Genomic DNA, 9,082 nt, shown 5'->3' with positions numbered 1-9,082 from the left:
CTTTAATCAATAGGGGCTTATTTTCTAAAATGGATGCAAGGTCATGATCAACTTTGTTTAAATATCCTCAGTACCTACTAAGGTCTATATTTCCCCTCCTTTTTTGAGATTTGACTATCGTTAATATTGTTTCTCAAGGAAATATTGCGACAGTCTACCACTATTGATGATTTGAACCGCGACCTTGACAGGGCGAAAAACCGCATTGCCGTCTTGGAGTGGCGTCTTCAGGAGACAAGCAAGACGTTCAGTAAGATGCTGATTTCCTTATCAGAGCTGCATGTAAAATTAGGACAACCTCTGTCTATTTATTTACCTTGTTATTTGAATGAACAACTGTTTTGTGGCTTAACGAAATTCCCATGAAGCTGTGACATCCTTTTGCCGTACGAACGTATTATAAAAGCGTTGTAAGTTTCCATCAAGCGAAGCATTGCTTCGCCTGTGATCTTCTGAAATTATGACACAAATGTGTTGAAATGTGCCCGTAAGTTCTAACAAGAAGGAAAAACGTCCAGACTTTGCATGATGTACAAACGGACCAACAAACTGGTGGACGTACCGACTGATAAGTATCTAATACCAGCTCAAAAAAGAAATAGAAACAGCCATGCCTTCAAGTACCAGAGTTACAAACCTAGGATTGGTGTGTTCAAAAATTCGTATTTTCCCAGAACGTAGGGTGGAATATGTTATCACCACGCACAGTAGGGGCATCTTCTCTGGATAGTTTTAAAGAACACTTGCAGATAGATATGCAAAAGCTAGGTGTGACAGGTCGTTCAGTGTAATATAACCAGCTGCTGCCGCACCGCGTGCCTGCGAAGCTGGTGTGTTACGCCGAAGGGCTGTTATACCGGCTATCTATAGATACAGATACAGGTTTCGCTGACCAAATCCCATAGTTAGCCCCTTTAAAGTACACATCCTTCTACCCAATTTATCCTCTGAATAGGGTTAATGAGCTGTGACAAAAAGCCCCCAGAATTCAAACTTCGCGAACGAACAGAGTAAGACGCGGCGTGTACAAATTTGATATTGCGAGCTAATGAAGCCAGAATGGCGGAAGGTTATTTTTGAGCGTGTTTGTCTGTGTGTCTGTCTGTGTGTGTTTCAACAGCATAACTCGAGAAGCCTTGGATGGATCCTGATGATATTTGGTAGGTGGGTAGGGGTCGGGAAAACAAAGGTCAAGTTCGATAATGGGCCCCCTAGCGGCTTGCTAAGATACTGCAGCGGAACTTCCATTTTTGATATTACGTGTTCTGGACATGCTGTGGTCGTGATTTTTGAGGGGTAGATAGCCCTTAGGGACAGAGAGTAAAGGTGCCCTCTCACTGCACTTCTGTATCTGTATCTATATAGCCGGTATAACCGCCCTTCGGCGTAACACACCAGCTTCGCAGGCACGAGGCGCGGCAGCAGCTGGTTATATTACACCGAAGGACCCGTCACACCTAATTTTTGCACATCTATCTGCATGCATTCTTTAAAACTATCTAGGGATGATGCCTCTACTGTGCTTGGTTATAACAAATTCCACTCTACGATTAGTTCTGGGAACATACGAATTTTTGAACACATCAATCCTAGGTTGGTAACTCTTGTACTTGAAGTCATGGCTGTTTGCCTGCATGTAATGCAGGTTTAGTTTTCACGAGCGTGGGAATATGTGGAAGCTGGGGCCTTTCGGCACTGTATCTCCAGAACGGATAGTGCGATCGCGACGATTTTTGGTACGTAAGTGGGGGGTGGTGGCCTGACACTCAGGTTTGATTTTGGGCCTCCTGGCGCTTGAACTTGACATTGCAGGTGGCATTTTTTGTGTTTTTGGGCCACTTTTGGCGCTGTGTGTCCGGAACGATACGCGCCATTGGGGCGATTTTTGGTGCATGGGTGGGGAGCTGTTGCCTGTTGCCTAGGATTCATTTTGGGCCTTGTCGCGTTTGAACTTGACGCGGCAGGTCGAATTTTGTGTCCGGGAGGGGGTTTTCCGGAGTTATATCTTCTGAACGGTTGGTGCGGGCGCGATGATATTTGGCACATGTGTTGGCGGTGGCTGAATAATTCTCAATTTTGATTTTGGCGCCCTTGGTGCTTGAACTTGACATTCTAGGTTACCTTTTGGGCGGGCACTGCGCGTGCGCTGTATCTCCAGAACGCAAGGTGCCATCGTGTTGCTATTTGTTACGTGGGTTGTTGCTGGTGTCCTGGTGGTCAGGTTTGATTTTGGGCCTCCTAGTGCTTGAACTTAATACTGTAGGTTGACCCTGTTTTTGTGTGGTCGGGGCATCCCCCCAATATCTGCTTGGTTGTAAAAACAGGTGACGGTTGGGTTTGGGTTCACTTGATTGATAGGTCTTTAAGCTTACGTGTAGAATCGTCATCTGTTTTTGCACTGGCTTCTGCCACCTTCAATGTATCAGGTTACTTTGTATCAACAGTGTTTCCAGCCAGATGATGTATTAGTTCAGTTCAGTTTGTACTAGTATCTGTTGCTGTTAGGTACAATTTGAGTTTGCTTCTTAGTCTTTGTGGTGTTTTGAGAGCTTTGTAGTACTGAGTTTAAAGTTCTGGTACAAGTTCCTTTACCCTGTTTGGCAATCAGAAGAAGATACAACTTTCTAAAGTGGAGGAGAACTGTATAGAGCTTGAGACTGTAAAAGAAAAGTATGTATATTATCTTCCTGTGTTTCTTGTTGTTTCTTTGGGGATGCCATTTCCGTATTGTATACAGGTAATTTGTAGTTTGGGGCTAGTCATGGTCGCTTGATTTTTGGGCCTGCTTAATCTATAGTACATACAGGGTTAAGTGGTAGAAGTTTTGTTCTATTTTGAATTTGGTATCGTTTGTGGTATTCTGTCACTTAGGTTTAGGTTTTAGTTGGATGGATCGAATAAAAATATCATACCACCCTGGGGACTAACTGTTGCTGCTGGATGGGGGCTACCACTATTCATGTTGTCTATGGAACTACTGTAAAAACGTAATTGGTCAAATTATGCAAATAACCTTCCAGTGTCAAGTGTTATAGCACTCCAGAAATAAATCTTTAATGAATATCATTGGCACACTAGGGAGATTTACAGCAGCTGCATTAGGTCAGTACATTGAAATAGGAAGATATCAGTACTGAATGTATCATATGTGACAGAATAACTACATGGGCCATCTGAGACAAAAAAGGATAGGAACAAATTCAAGGTACTGTGGTTGGTTGCATGCTTAAGAAATCCAAAATAAGTAATGTTCATCCATGCCCAAACTTACACATTCCGAAAATGGAATTTCAGACTTTTGCATGGTGCACAACCAACACGGTAAAAATCTCACTTTTCCAACCATGCAAACACGGACAAAAAGAGAAAAAAAATACACAATAGGTCTACAGACACCCAATACATTTCATGCAGGTCTGAGGTCTACGAACTCTTGTTCTTGTTCTTTTTTGAGCTGGTATTAGATACTTATCAGTCGGTACGTCCACCAGTTTATTGGTCATTTTGTACATCATGCAAAGTCTGGACATTTTCCTTCTGTGTTCAAGTGATGTCCACTGCAGATCTGTTTTCATTTGGGTAACGCTAGCATCCCTGTTGTAGTTGTTTGTGCAGAACCTGGCAGCTTGGTTCTGTACCCTTTCGAGTTTATCTTTGTCTTTCTTTGTATACGGATCCCATACTGTTGCAGCATATTCAAGGTTAGGTCTTACCAGTGATGTGTACGCGAGTGATTTTACCCTGGCTGGGCATGCCCACAAGTTGCGTTTGATCACTCCCAATGTCTGTTTAGCTTTGGTTGTTATTTTGTTAACACGGACACCCCACTTCAGCCCAGTTGTTAACGTAACACCTAGGTATGGGTGGCTTTTTGTGGTTGCTAATGTCTGACCACAAAACTGGTAAGGGGACACATTTGGTGTGCGTTTGTTCGTTATGTGCATGATATAGCACTTATCAGGATTGAACTGCATAAGCCGTTTCCTTGCGTCACGCTTACGTCACTGTGGGGTTCGAAAGATACTCAACGAATTTCAGAGATAAAGAACGTTTACGTCATACTTTTAAGTATAACGCAATATCTAAATTATGAAAAATCGACGAAAATAACAAGACAGGGACGCAGTGAACGAACCCCGCAGTGACGCAAGCTTGACGCTAGTGCAGTGAGAGGGCACCTTAAGTGCTGTGAGATTGGACCCCCTAGCGCCGATTTCATTTTAAATTTTGGACGAGAATAACTCGAGAAGGTGTTGACGGATCGTCATGATTTTTGGTATGTAGATAGCCTAACTGATGATTTACATAATTAAGTACTAATTATACAAATCAACAGCTAATTTGCATAATTAATGAGGAAAGTTTATAAATCCACTACATTCCATGATAGGACTTTCAAATTTGTCACCTATATAGCAGAGGAAGAGAAAAATGTCAATAGATGTCAATTATGCAAATGACAAATTATTGCATAATTAATGAGAAAATATGAACGTGTTGGCGGATAATTGCATAATTAATGAGAAAATGTTTGCAAGAGAGACTTAAGGGCTCTGGATATTGACACAGAACACTGGGAGGACCTTGCAGATGACAGATCCAGCTGGAGATGCACACTGTCCAGGCAGCTAAAATCAGGAGAAACCAGACTGATGCGCATGGCAGAAGAAAAGCGGACCCTGCGAAAAGAACTCTGCAACAGACCTGAGTCAGCTTGCAGATGTGCCCTATGTGGCAGAAACTGTTATTCCCGTATAGGACTGTTTAGCCACAGTCGACGCTGTAGGGCTGATGTCAATTAGGATTTTACCATGGTCAATATTGACCGAAGAAGGCCATATATATATATATATATATATAATGAGAAAATATGGACGTGTTGAGGATCGTCATGCTTGTTGGTGTGTAGATAGCGTCAGTAAAGACTTACATGATGGAATACTAATTATTCAAATTAACAACTAATTTTCATAATTAATGAGGAAAGTTTATATATCCACTGCATTCCATGATAGGACTTTCAAACTTGTCACATATGTAGCTGAGAAAGATAGAGATTTCAATACTAATTATGCAAATGACCTCATTTGTATAATTAATGGGAAAATATAAACGTGTTGACGGATCGTCATGATTTTTGGTATGTAGCCTAAGTGAAGATACATATATCCACTACATTCTATGATAGGACTTTCAAAGTTGTCACATATGTAACTGAGAAAGAGGGTAAAGGTGTATGTTTGGGTCCCCTAGCGGCTTTTTTGGAACTGCAGGAGCCGGTTTAGTTTCAGACTTTGAAAGAAAGTAAGTCAAGAAGGGGTGAACGGATCATCATGATCTTTGGTATGCTGTTAGCTTCAGTAATACAACTTGATATTAATTATCTAAATCGGGATCTAATTTGCATAATTAATGGCAAAATTTTATAAACCCACTCCGTTCCATGAAGAGGATAACTCAACCATGATTTTTGGTATTTTGCTACCTTAGACAATTTTGTACAAAATAGAATATTAATTATACAAAATAAATCTGCATTATTAATGAGAATATTCCATCATAGCAGTTTTTTCAATGTATCTGTTGTCCCGGACATGATATGGTCTTGACATTTGGGTGGTAGATAGCTTGTAGCGTCATGACAAATTGGGCAAGTTTCAGCCCACTACCATTTAGTATTGGATCGGCAGGGGCGTTTTTGTCAAGACAGTCCAATGAGGGTAAGTGCAGAAAGGAACGACAGAAAGTCGTCATTTTAGGCATGCAGGTAGCTTAGGCAAGGATGTTCATAAAATATACATGTTATGCAAATGAGGACTTATATTGCATAATCAATGAGGAAACTATAATTCCGTCATTTACATAAAATCTTAATATTTTTGGAGGTATGAGGTCGCCGAACTCTAGTTGATAAGAGTTTGTGTTACTTTATCAAATAACATATAAAACAAAATGCAATGAGGAACGCATTTATGTCTACAGACATCATTCTACATAACAAACCTGGTTTATTTGGCGAAGGTTTGTGTTCGTGGAACTCTAGTTTCTTTATATGTTTGGTTTCTCCTCGGTGGTTATCCCTTACTTACACAACAGGCAGATATTAAAATTAATACAAAAAAATTGATATACAAAGTTTGGACACAGAAAGTACTGTTACACCCCATGCTGTGTTTGTTTGTCTTACTTTGGAATGTCAATAAACGCCCCTTATATGGCACAAGCTTTTGATTTGGACAACATGATCAATTGTTCGATTGGCTGACATCTAGTTAGCGGCTACGCCACCAATTGTAAGAATCTGAGGCTTTTTAGCAGGGATGATACCACGAGTCATTTGTGATAGCCCTGCGTAGGTTGATGATAGTTCGGCTCAATGATTAACTAGCACCTAACACTAATGTTCTATAATACATGTTAATTTTCATCTTTCTTTCCAAACCATCATATTTGATAATTGACAGTTCTGTTTCCGTTGTGTTTTCATCAATGGCATAGTGCGTAGCTTTAAGCTCTGTAGTTTCTGTGTGTTGACATTTGAGTTACTTTTATTGAAAAAAACCTTTTGTATTACACCAGTGCCACTCATGACCATGCCGCCGGAAGCTGAAGCCCCGATGGGATCAGATGGGCCGCCTGCTCCAATAGAACTGACAGGTTTCCAAAACCCTACCGGACAGCCTGAACATCATCCAACATCTACAAGTAACATGTCAGATGCAGGTAAGTCCTCCATTTTGTCGTTTTTAACACAAATTGTGCCAAATAAGCATCTTGTAGTTGTCGTTGTTCATGGACTTTATAGAAAATTAAGTTTTGTTGACACAACAAAGAAGACTGCGACTTTCGTACCATAACCAATTGCATATTAGGAATGCACGATAAATCTCTAAAAGTAATAACAAAACAATATTCTGAAAGAATAAAGAGAATCTTCATGCGATCGGGTGGGGCTATATATAAGTGTTATTATCTCTTCTAATTACAAAGTATTATTATTGTTATAAGTATTAACAATCTTGCGATTATTATGAGGGTTCTCAGATATAGTGATATAGTCAAATCCACTTTGACATCTGGTTTCTTGAAGTCTGCTGTATTTTTGTTGTTGTTTGGTTTGCATACCCGGTAAACCGCCTTAACCGCTCCATATTGAGAGAAGTTTCCTAAGTTTAGTTGGCAACAGTTTGGAAAGTTCTCCATTTTTCGTGTTGTCATTGGAACCGGTTGTTAACAGGCATTTTTGGCTGTGATATCTGAGTTCTGGTTTAAATACCCTGCCAATTGCAACAAACAACCCCAGTGTAACACAGGAATGCAATAAATTATTACGTAAGATATTTATATGCACATACAGTCTTCCAAACCTTATTGTAGATAATTTTTATCTATCAATTTGTAGATATGTTAACGCGATTTAAGGTGGAATCGTGTGGTGAATTGCCAGAATGTTTGGTTGATAACCAGCCGTCCTAAGTTAAAACCCCCCTTGTTGTGCGCCTGGGAACGACCTAGTACGTAGTAGGAATCTTCGGCTAGGGACGTCCCTTGGATAGGACGTGAAATGGAGGCCCTGTGTTTGAGGAGAGTCACACCTCGTGCACTTTAAAGAACTCTACGCACTTTTAAAAAATATTATCATATAGCCAGGTGCCGAGGACCAATCAGAAGGCCCCGTTCCACGTTGGTTATAACGCCGTAACACAAAGATTCCCGCCACCCCGGCGTGTATCGCCCTTCTGATTGGTCAGAACGAATCGACACCGGCACCAGTGTCGATGCAAATCGACAACGGTGCCGGTGTCGATTCATTCTGACCAATCAGAAGGAGCGATATACACAGGATATGACGACATTGGCCAATTAAAAGGAGCGAAACATATGCCAGAGCAGAGGGAATAAGTACAGACTGCAAGAAGGGGGGAATGGCTCCTTCTGTTCTAAAGAGCCAAAGACTATAATGTTTTGAATATTTTCTGTGGAAATTTTTGTTTCAAAATACAATCTGTAATCTCCTTACAAATGTATGTACCAAAGAACAAATGTGAATTTTCTGAAATTCGACAAAGGAATTCACACGTATAGTACCAAGGGATCTATGCGTCATACAGGAGTTTGCAAGTTTGGGTAGGCTATATGATAATAACGTTAATGACGCCTGTTCCTCTGTGTGCATGGTGTCATAACGCCTGGTCCTTCGCTCACTCGGTGGTTTTATTCGGAGGTTATAGCAAAGGACCAAGCGTTATGACACCATATACACCTCGGGGCGGGTCATTAACCCTTAAGTAATGATCCATCCCGGTGTTAGTGTTTTGTGTTATTGTGTTATTGTTATTGGGTGGGCCGACTACTCACTCTTTGCAGCCAGGGGCTGAATTGCGAGGAGCTTACAATAGGCGGGGCTAAATCGGAAGGGTCTGGAGCGAGCTGCCATTCGGTGCCACTCGGGTGACCTCAATACGACTGTCGCAAGTGTCTGGAGCGCGCTAGCGAGCTGCCATTCGGCGCCACTCAGGTGACCTCAATACGACAGTAATTGCCCCAGGTGCGGCCAAGGTACTGTAGGTCTTTGAACCACGCACACCTCACCATCGCACGTGTGGCGGGTTCTTTTAACCTGCCTGGGGTATGGCTCTCCCCAGACACGGGACCTCCATTTAACGTCATATCCGAGGGACTGCCCTAGCCGAAGATAGGTACTCAATTTCACCTGAGTAAAGTGAGGAAATTCGTGTAAAGTGCCTTTCCCAAGGGCACAAGATCGGTTTCATATCCTTTTAGTTCAGTGGCCGCAACTATGGACATTTCATTATCATCATATTCAGGTCACTAGGCGCTGTGTACAAGCTGTCATTACACACCATCGCGATCTAGTTCCGTCAATTGTACCTCATGCTGCGAAAAGAGTAGTTAGCTCATTCAAGTACACAACCATACGTGAAATGCAATTCATCATTTTTATATTGTAATTAATAAAAAGAAATTCTAAAAAGCAATAAATCATATCACATGGAATTACCTCTGTCTCTGCCTATTCTTGATATATAGATCTATTTTCAGCGACTTGTCCAAAAGACTA

Source organism: Branchiostoma floridae, chromosome 7 (genome assembly GCF_000003815.2).
Source record: "Branchiostoma floridae strain S238N-H82 chromosome 7, Bfl_VNyyK, whole genome shotgun sequence".
NCBI lineage: Eukaryota > Metazoa > Chordata > Leptocardii > Amphioxiformes > Branchiostomatidae > Branchiostoma > Branchiostoma floridae.
This window is presented reverse-complemented; position numbering follows the sequence as displayed.